We start from the raw sequence: 11,207 nt of genomic DNA, 5'->3' as shown, positions 1-11,207 counted from the left end.
GTGTATAAAATATTACTAGCATATCTAAATTGAACAACACTATATTAATATTTTAATTTTTGTAATTCTATAATTAATTAAGCGTGTTTAAGTTGGTTTTCTTTCAGAAAATGTTCCGTATAAATCCAATTATTTCTCTAAAACTGTCTCATATCTTTATAACTAAGACCTTCCGGTATGCATACCACGAAGGGTTCCGTGGTCTAGGTGGCCACGATCGTGGCTCGTGCACACTAGCCCGGACCTTCGTGGTCCCTCGTGCTCGAGGTCGCTTGTGGTACTCATCACGAATTGAAACGACGGAATGGTATTGGTTGTGGGATAAGGACCAATGGGGGAAGAGAAAACAATTAGCCGTTTGAACAACTAATTTTTTAAAGAATTTTTTTTAAAACAACTTCTATTTTTACCTATAAATACCATATTTTTACACTCAATATTTACACCATTCTTTTCTTTCTTTATACACAATACACACACAACAATTTCATATCAATCAAAAATGGATCCCAACCAAAACACCCCCCCCCCCAAACTTTAGAAATCGCAAACCCGATAACACCTTTGCGTTAGACACAACCCCTCGTCAATTCCCGACCATGAAATCACCTCAAGGTGGTTTTGTCAATTTGCTTCAAATCGGTTCCCCTATCCAACAAACAACACTTTTCCAACAACAATATCAACCTTTTCCGGCTTTCCAACAACAACAATATCAAGCTTTCCAACAATTCAAACAACTCCAACAACAACAATCACAACCACAACCATCACAACCCCCTCATTCGCCGGATTTTGTTTCGAAAACTCAACCTTCACCACCACCTCAACCTAAAAAAAAAAGGAAAAAAACCGGCCCGACCCAACACCACCCAAGAAAGGGTCCCATGGACAAAAGACGAAGAAGAAAAGCTCGTCGAGGCATGAATTTCGGCTTCCCAACACCCGATTGAAGGCGATAGTCAAACGTTCGGTTGTTTTTGGGAGAAAGTATGCACGGTGTTTTATGAGTTAACGGGAAGTGAAAGTGGAAATCCCGATCAAATTCGCTCCAAGCATGTGACATCCCCAAATTCACGGCCAGAAAAGACCGATTAATTTATGCTTTTTAAAATAATTTCAGAGTAATCTTTTGATTAAAAGGGTTGCAGAATTTGTTCCCAAAACAAAATATGATAAGATAAAATTTATCAAAGCATTTCTTAAAGAAATGTATTTTTCATATATAACAAAACTCGGGATGTCATGTTTCGATACAGACCAAAAGCATAAACGGCACATTATAAGCCTTACAACAGTTATATACAACTACTGGCCTATAAACAAAATATCTTGATGATTCATCCAACTTATCCTCTCGCGCCACTACCTGTAATACAAATAAAACTGAGTGGGTCAGGCTTGGGAGCCTGGTGAGCATATAGGGTTTTCAACCCACAATAAATAATTATATTTAATTTCACCAACCAACAATAACCCGATTACCCATTCCCGTTATCCTCACTTTACGTCCCTAAAACAACAACTATCACAAGGGACCTAGTCTAAGGATTTTCATCGGGATGGACATTACTGCAAAGGGGTTTCCTCAATAATAGATGTCCTAAAAGGCAACCATGAGGGGGATAGAGTACACCGGTGAACACATCGTTCACAACACCTACAGGTTATGAACCTGCCAGCGTTCCACTGGACAGTCTAGAAAGAGTCAGTGGTCGTCATCCATACTCCACTAGATGACTAGATCAACAACAACATCGAGGCCTCTCACCATTTTGTTTCATCACACATCAGCTATCTACCCATGTTATACCCAACAGTTTTGTAGATAACATATACATATATACATACTTATACAACTTTAAAACCTGTATAATATATCCAATCAATACTCATTCCAGATAACAGATACTAGACAAACACATAACATGTATTTCATAGAGAATAATTCATATCTATGCGTTAGAAGAAAGTAACTACACACTCACACAAAACATATACTTAATACATTCAATCAATACTTGTATTAAAATCGTGTTTATGAAAGAGACTATGCACTCACTTAATAAGAAGATTATCGGATAGCACTACGACTCTTAAAGCAGTATTCTTCGGTGAAACCGGGATATCTTCACACACCGGGCTTCTCGCGGGTAGAGCTTCGGCTCGAAAACTCTTTTCTTCTCGGGATCTTCGGTGCTTCGGGTGTCGGGATGATACCGGGGCTTCGGGGGTACTTCAAGACAGCTAGAGAGGGTATCGGGAGTGAGAGAGTAAGAAAGTAGCAACCAAAATCGGTTGCCCTTCGATTTCTATTTATATGTCTGATTTTCTGGATTCACGTCGTGAATCTCAAAAATTCACGTTGTGAGTTCAGTCAGGCATAGGTCATTGCGTTCGTCATCAGTCCACTTGCTCTGGAAGGCGTCACCTCTGAGTTCACGTCGTGAATTCTGACACAGTGTCGGGGTTTGTGCCCGAACTTCAAAAATTCATATCTTTCGCATACGAGCTCCGTTTTCGACGTTGTTTATATGCACGCGTATGTGAGATTATGCTCTACAACTCTCGTTTAGACTCTGTCGGCTAATTTTGACTTTAACTTTTATTATATTATTTTTAGTAGGTCGGGACAGGAAAACCCCGTTAGGAATTCACAACTCCTTCATCTGACGTCCGTTTTCGTCTGTCTTTTTACCATTGGATTACTATCGACGAGATCTTTGATTCTCGTTTAGATTGTTTCGGCTAGAAACCACTCGATCTCATATTCGAACTTTGGGCTGCATACCGCTAAGTCGAAACTTCGAAAAATCATAACTTCCTCATATGAAGTCAAATTTAGACGTTCTTTTTATGCACGCTCTCGGTTCAACGTATTCTACGACTTTCGTTTAGATCACTAAGGCTAAATATCGCTCCATCGTAAATTCAATATTTACGTCACACAATGTCGTACCGGTTCTGTCGCGAAACTTCGACAGGTCATAACTTCTTCGTTATAACTCGGATTTCGGAATTCTTTATATATTCGGAAACCTTGCCACGACCACTACAACTTCATGTATAGATATCGAGCTTATCTAATATTTTACTTTATCGCTTATTTTTATCCTTAATCCATTTAAATCACTCAATTAAGCAATAAACACATAATACTTAAATAATACATTCTTATTATTTCAAAACGAGTTACAAAGGTTAACATAGACTATTACATCATCATTAATGTCTAGCCTAGAAACACGGGCGTTACAAAGCAGCTTCAATGTCTTCGGGATCTAGTGTTATGGATCAATTTGGAGAGAAATTTGAGCGTTATGTGCACGTTCAAGAAACGAAGGCGGAGATGTTGAGTCGGGTAGAACAAAAAAATGATAGAAACACAATCGGTGATTCAAACAAAAACCGATATGGAAATCTTGAAAATGAAAGCGGACGACCTCGAAGGCGAAGATTTGGAGCTATTTCTTGCGATGAAGGAGTCCGTTCGAGTCCGACGTAGGAATAGGGGATAATTTTTTAGTTAAACTTGGTAATTTTTGTGTTTTTATTTCTAATGTTATTTTTATTTTTTTATTTTTTATTAATGTAATTTTTATTTCTAATGTAATTTTTATTTTTTTTATTTTAATTAATGTAATTTTTATTTCTAATGTAATTTTTATTTTTTTATTTTAATTAATGAAATTTGGTATTTTAAATTAATGAAAACTAGTATTTAAAAAAAAATTATATGATTTTTTATGTATTTTTGAATTAAATTTAAATAAAAAAAAAGGTGAAGCGGTGTGTTTCGTGGTAGATATCACATGGTTAGTGGTAGGGAGTGTGGTGATGATGTGACACCCACCACTATAATGGTTAGTGGTGGGTATAACGGATGACCTAATTCAAGTTGTTTAGATTGATTTTCTATCATATTACGTAAAGCTCGATATAACTACAAATATATCATTGAGACCGTTTTATTTTTATCTACATAAAGACATAAAATTTTCTCATTCTACATGTATAAGACTTGACATATTTTTAGTCACAAAATTTGGTTTTGATACATCAGTATAAAGTATGTTTTTGTATTTACTGCTATAAGGCTCGACGATGTGCTGAGGGAAAAAAAGAGTGAGGGAAAGTTTCCCCCACCCTCGAATACCATACCGTGGGTGAGGGGAGTTTATCCCCCACTCTCTCTCGTTATGTGATTGGTCATTATTTTTTTTTCAGCTTTTTTAATATTTATTAAATTATATATCTATTAGAAATATATATTAAAATTAATAGTTTTTAATTCCCTACAAAATAAGTATAATATTTGTATGAAATATATATATATATATATATATATATATATTAAAAAAAGTGAAAGAATCTTCACATACACACCTGAGTTCCGGTAAAAGAAAGAAAAATAAGAGAAATCCTGATGTGACAGACAAAAAGTGAGGAATCCTTCCCCCACACACCCTTAGGTCCAAAGTGTGTTTTCATTACATCATGTTGTTGAAATATAAATTTCTATATATGTTCGAATCTGTAAGAATTTAATAAAGTGTGTCAATTTCCATTGACCTAATACCACAAATATCATCATGTTATGAATCTAATTACACCGTTGTAAATGTCATAAATAACCGAGTGCAATGATAACTTCTTTGTAATTTATCTCATAAAATATCACAAAAATACAAGATTCAACTAATTTCTTATTTACCAATATAATATATTAAAAGACTTTACATAAACTTATAACATAATCTTAGACTCACAATTCTACCTCTAATTTATTTTTTTTATCAAATTTCATAACATCAAGCAAAAAACTATGTAATAATTTTCAAAATTTTCATTACACCAAACTACCAAACTGGAATAAGGCTCCTAGTTTACATTAAAACCAAATGATGACTAAGAAATAATTGTTCAACTCATATACAACTTCTCAAAATAGGAGTTAAACATTAAATACGATTGTATTGTATATTAAGGTTGTGTTTAGCATCCCATAATTAGTTTATATTTTGAGTTTTTTAAATTGTCATGTTTGGCAAACCAATAAATAGTTGTTAAGCTAGCTTTCATAGAAGTTACCTTGAGTAGCTTTTGTAGGAGTTTTTTGAAAAATTCTCGAATATACCTTAAATAATTATAAAAACATATTATTCCAATTGTCTTATTATGTCATTTTATATCTTTTGGTTAACTTATCAGTTAGTTTTTACCAAACTTCATTTTTTTATCGGCTAGTTTATAAACTAGCACCTACCTTTTCAGCTAGTTTGTCAAAAATAGCATAACTAGATATAGTGTGTTGCACGTAATATTTAAAAAAAACGGTTTGAACAGGCCGGTCGAACTGGTTGGATCGGGAACCAGAGGAAGGAGCGGTTCAACTATCACCGATTTTACGTTGATTTCTGAACCGGATTGAACCAGCCGGTTTTTAGAAAAACCAGGTTGTATCAATCAAAATAAACCGGTTAAACCGAATAAAAACACATGAAAAAGAATCATTTACTTAATAAACTTTGGTGATTTTTTTCGAATCTATTTAGTTTTCTCTAAATAAAAACATATAGTAAATGTTATAAAGTTTTTTGATGTGTTTGTATTAATCTAAAACTATATTTTGTTTCGGTAATATACATTATTTTCTTTTTGACGTATATGGATTGATGTAAAACACTAAAACTTATGATTATGTGTTATTTTAATGTATTTGGATTCATCTACAACTTATTTTTACGTGTATTTTTAATGTTCGAACTTGTAAACATCAAATTCATGATTTATATATGTATGTATGTGTACGAAAATAGGAAAAAACATGAAAAATATAGAAGCCGGTTGATCCGGCGGTCGAACAGGTTAAACCGAAAACCGGTCACCATATATGTTCAAATAAAAAACTGGTTTTTAAAACATTGGTTGCACGACGTTAGGAATATTTATATTTGGTATGATTAGGTTTAGTTCTATACAAGTATATATATATATATATATATATATATATATATATATATATATATATATATATATATATATATATATATATATATATATATATATATATATATATGAGACAGTTCAAATAAAAACAGTAAATAGTGTGAGAACGTAAAAACACTTTTTTATGTTATTAATCTGCAATGAATTTTGTATCGACAACTTTATGTCATTATTCAACAAAGAATAAATGAATAGTCAAATGTTAAAATTAAAATTAGAATTTACTACAAAAATGCACATACATAAGTTTATAATAGAATAATAACATTGTAATGAATATATGACTAATCGAAAGTTAATATTTATATTAGAATTACTTCAACAATACACATATACAAAATTCATTACAGAATAATAACATAAACATAGTGTTTTTACGTTCCCACACTATTTACTATTTTTATTTGAACTTACTTTTATATATATATATATATATATATATATATACACACACACACACACGACTCTACATGCATTATAATATAAAAGAGAATAGGATTTTTTTTTTAAAAAGAATAGCAATTCCTAGAAATGAAAAAAAAAATCTTTAAAACATATATAAAACGAATATTTGAAATAATTAAAAAAAAACTTAGTTTTAAAAAACTTATAAAAACCAATTAAAAAAGTTTGTAAAGTATGTTGGATCAAATTCTTAAGAAAAAATAAGACTAACGGTAAAAGGAAAAAACATAATACAAATTTGTAAAAAATAAATAAATAAATTCGTAATTTGTTGGTAGTATTTATATAAATATAAAATATCTCCATTTACGATTGACCATAAGTTTTTTATAGGGAAAATACCGGCAATAGTCAAAAAATGGGGGTATTTTCAAAATTTAGACATGAAAATGGACATTTCCGGGTATAGACATGCATTCCGCGGAGGTAGCTCCGCGGAATCTACTGTAGCTCCGCGGAATGGCAAAATCGTAAATAAATTAGTGTATTAAAAAAAAAAAAAACTCAAGATCCATTCCGCGGAGCTACAATGGATTCCGCAGAGCTCTGCGGAGGTAGCTCCGAAGAATGGATCTTCAGTTTTTTTTTTTTTCAAATCGATTCTTCGGGGTTTATATTCATTCCCCCAACTAATTATTTTTCAAGAAAAAATTATGATAGTATGAATTTTTCTTTACAATGTTTGGAATGAATGTGAGATGAAAAAAAATTGATCTTTTAATTAGAGATCATTACATAGAAGAATTAGTTGAGTAGATTTTTTTTTCTGAAGATCCATTCCTCGGAGCTCCGCGGAATCCACTGTAGCTCCGCGGAATGGATCTTGAGTTTTTTTTTTCCTCATTTATTTACGATTTTGTCATTCCGCGGAGCTACAGTGGATTCCGCGGAGCTACCTCCGCGGAATCCATGTCTATACCCAGAAATTCAATTTTTTGTGTCAATATTTTGAAATTCTAACCCCAAATAATGTATTTTCTCTTTTTTTTAAGGAGTGGCGTAAGCACTATGTGGAGCCTTCTCCTCTCGCGAGGACGTCGACATGGAGGTTTTTGAGAATCTCTCCAGTCAAAGGGATATTCGTTATTTCGTCTCCCGTCTAATTTTACACCCTTTATCATCTCAGATTGCATTTCATTAAATTCAGTTCCTCATCATATTTGAAAAAAACAAAAAAGCACACCTTATTTTTACATAACTATACTAGGGATTTTGGTTATTTTGTGATAAGTTTTGAGTTTATTATAGATTTGGTTAATATCACACTTTCTAGGTACATTTAAGTGTTAGAGTTGTTTGATAGTTGTCGATTAAGTCAAACCTAATTAAGTAAATATCCGATTGATTCAAATTCAACTTCTTACCAAACCCAACAATAGTTATTATTATTATTTTTTGAACAACAGAGATAAAATAACATAAAAGAGCTAGCAAGGCACTGAAAACCGTTATATGACCAAATTAGAAGCTTGTAATTGTGATATTAAATAATTTGAATTTGACCGAGTCAAACCCAACTTCTTATCAGATCCAATAAAAGACATATCAAATAGTTACTTATTGTTATTATAATTTATATAAGTTTGGGTTCAACAAGTTAATTTGTTGTTGAAATATTATATATATATATATATATATATATATATATATATTTAACCAAATCATATTCAATTGCTTCATTGTTTGACGATTGAAGATGATAACATTTTAAAATTTGAACCACACCGTCTTATAAAACATTTGACACAGTATATACCTTAAAATACTTCAAAAATACATGGAATATAAAACTTGACTGAAATATGTAAGATATAATATGTATTTAACTCTATACAACAATACATGAGAAATTAGAGGGTACAAAAGCATACAAATATAAACTATATGGACCAAAACCAAATAGCTAACAATCACAAATCACGTGCTATTTTGAGCCCTATAAATACATCAACTTCGTTTCCAAAATCCTCTGGCGAGCGATTTTTTCATTCGTAATTCTAAATCTCAAAATCGCCAAAAAAAAAAAAAAGGAGAACGCACCTTAGCTATGTGTCCCACCGGAACTTCCCTACCACCGTCGAGAAAACCCGCCGATTTACGATCGGCATTTGATGTCCTCGACGTTGACCGTGATGGAAAGATCAGCCACGATGATCTAAAGCGTTTTTACGCGGACGCAGGCGACGAGATCATCGGAACGATGATGAAGGTAGCCGATTTGAACAAGGACGGCTACGTCGAATACGAAGAGTTCGAGAACGTTCTGAGGACGAATAAGAATGGAATTAGCAGCTGCGTAATGGAGGATGTGTTTAATGATATGGACAGAGACGGCGACGGAAAAGTAGGTCACGGAGACCTCCGGAGTTATCTTCGGTCGGCGGGAATTGAAGTCAACGACGATGATATCAAGGCGATGGTTAGTTTAGGCTCCGGAGATGATGATAACGACGGTGTAACGTTCGAAGGATTTCTTAAGATATTGGCGATTTGATGGTTTGAAATGCTTAGGGTTTCGCAGGGTTAAGGTGCCATTTCTTCTTCTGGACGTTTTTGTTTTGTTTCTATCAACAGTAAATTGAAATTGTGGATTACAAGTTCAGGATTTTTGTGTTCATGAAATCAAATCAAAGCTTGTGAAGATGAATTGCAGATTTTGATTGTGATTTAGAATTTAGGTTCCATTCATGAAGTCATATTTGTTGTAATTGGGAAATTAAATTTCAAATATAAACGATTCGCTTTCGTTTCTTCTTGATATTATTATTATTATTGCATGATAATTGAACAATGATTTTAAAAATTCCTATTGAAAGACAATACAATTGCTCGAACCTTGCAAAACGTGTTGTTAAATTTTGAGTAAGTGCACCACGGCTGGTTATAACTTCATATCATATCAATAGCATATGCAACTTAAATTATAAACTAATTGTTTATATTTGTTAATTTAATTTAATGAAATTTTTTTAAACCTATTATAATTGATAAAATAACGAAGACGAATGGTAAGAAATAAAAACATGTTTTACTCTTTTTTACATATAAACACGTTTAACCTCTTAACCAATTATTAGAAATCTTTCTATATATAAACACATTTTCTTTTCATTCTCCTTTTCATTCTCCCATATATGTGATGACATGAAATTCATTTAAAGTCCGTTTTGGATGTTTAGCATACCAAAATGAAGGTATGACACAGGGAACCCCAATATATAATCATTTACCCATTTTGAGAATGTATATAATTCAAAATTTGTGTTCAAAAATAAAAAAAACATATTTTTAACCCAATTTTGCAAAGGCTTGGATTTCGGCTACCCAAGATCCCATCAAAGGAATTGCTCAAATGGGATATACTTTTTGGGATACCATTCGAAACATCTTCCATGACCAAATGCTTATCATACGTGCAACTAAATTACATTGAAATGACATGATATAAGGTTGAAAATAATCGAATTTAACGGATTTACAACAACATGCACAAAAGTAGGTCAAACGATTTTGACACCTTCACAGCGACCCTCAAACAATACCAAGAATTGAAACCTTCCTCTAATGTTTTTCCTATGTCAATGTTTGGTTAGAGTTGAAGAAGTGTTGAAAATGGTTGCTTGTTGAGGAAGTGATCTCTTGTGGTTCGAAGCATCCGAGATATGTCCAAGCATGTAATCATTCACTACAATCGGATGGGCAGACATATATCAATATCAACACTGAGTCGTATGACCTTGAAGATGAACAACCTCCACGTCGACTGATTGGAAAAAATAAAACGAAGAAAACGGATTTCGATTCGGGTTCAAATAATTCGAAGTCAAGTGGTATCGATCGTTTTAGAGATAAATTTGATCGATACGTCATCGTGGATCGGGTGAAAAAAGATATGCAAGAAACGCAACTTGGAAGACAAAAAAAGAACGATTTTGAAATTTTGAGGATGAAAACGAAATTACGAGGGGGAGGATTTAGGGACACTTCTCGCGATGAAATGAAGCATTTGCGAAAAATACAGGAATATGTAATTTTATTTTCCAGTGTGGTATTTTTTTCTATGTTTTTTATTTATTTTAATCAATGTAATGTTTTAAATTTAATTAAAATCTAGTATTTTAATTTCTAAATTAATTTATTTATTTATTGGAAAAGTGATATGAAATGGTAAATATACCAAGTAAATATGGTCTCGAGTTCTAACCCTGACGTGAACAATTTCGTGATACTAATTTCTAACCACTAACTCCAGATGGAATACCCTATAACTTTATGTAGTTATGTGCATGCAAAAGGTCAACGAATTTTGGTTCTTGCATGTCTAGTATGAGCGTACCGTGTGGTTAGTCAATGTGATTGAGTGGGTAAGGTTGGTTTAATCGACAGTGGAAAGTGTGAGGTAATTGGAGAGGGACTTGCATGGCTTTCCACGATGGATGTAATTGGGTAGGGCTATAAACGAACTGAACGTTCAGCGAACTGTTCGTGAACTGTTCGGGGGAAAGTTCGTTTATGTTCGTTTATTTAATAAACGAACGAACATGAACACAAATTATCGTTTGTTTAGTTAAATGAACGAACATGAACAATGTTCCCGTTCGTTCAGTTATGTCCGTAAACGTTCGTTTATGTTCGTTCATATAAGTTCATTTTATGTTCACATATGCTTAATTGTCTTTGATTACATTAGTGTATTATATATTAATTTATGTTCATATATTTTCAATTATGTT

At 32.6% G+C, this 11,207-nt stretch overlaps 1 pseudogene; it reads left to right on the top strand.

The window, feature by feature from the left end:
- Positions 1 to 8,455: 8,455 nt before the first annotated feature.
- On the top strand, positions 8,456 to 9,237 carry LOC145105245 (calcium-binding protein CP1 pseudogene; annotated as a pseudogene).
- Positions 9,238 to 11,207: the final 1,970 nt, after the last annotated feature.

This window comes from Lactuca virosa, chromosome 1 (genome assembly GCF_052849685.1).
Source record: "Lactuca virosa cultivar CGN04683 chromosome 1, Lactuca_virosa_CGN04683_v6, whole genome shotgun sequence".
NCBI classification, from domain to species: Eukaryota; Viridiplantae; Streptophyta; class Magnoliopsida; order Asterales; family Asteraceae; genus Lactuca; species Lactuca virosa.
Note: the sequence above shows the minus strand (reverse complement) of the source record. Positions and strands in the feature narration are given on the sequence as shown.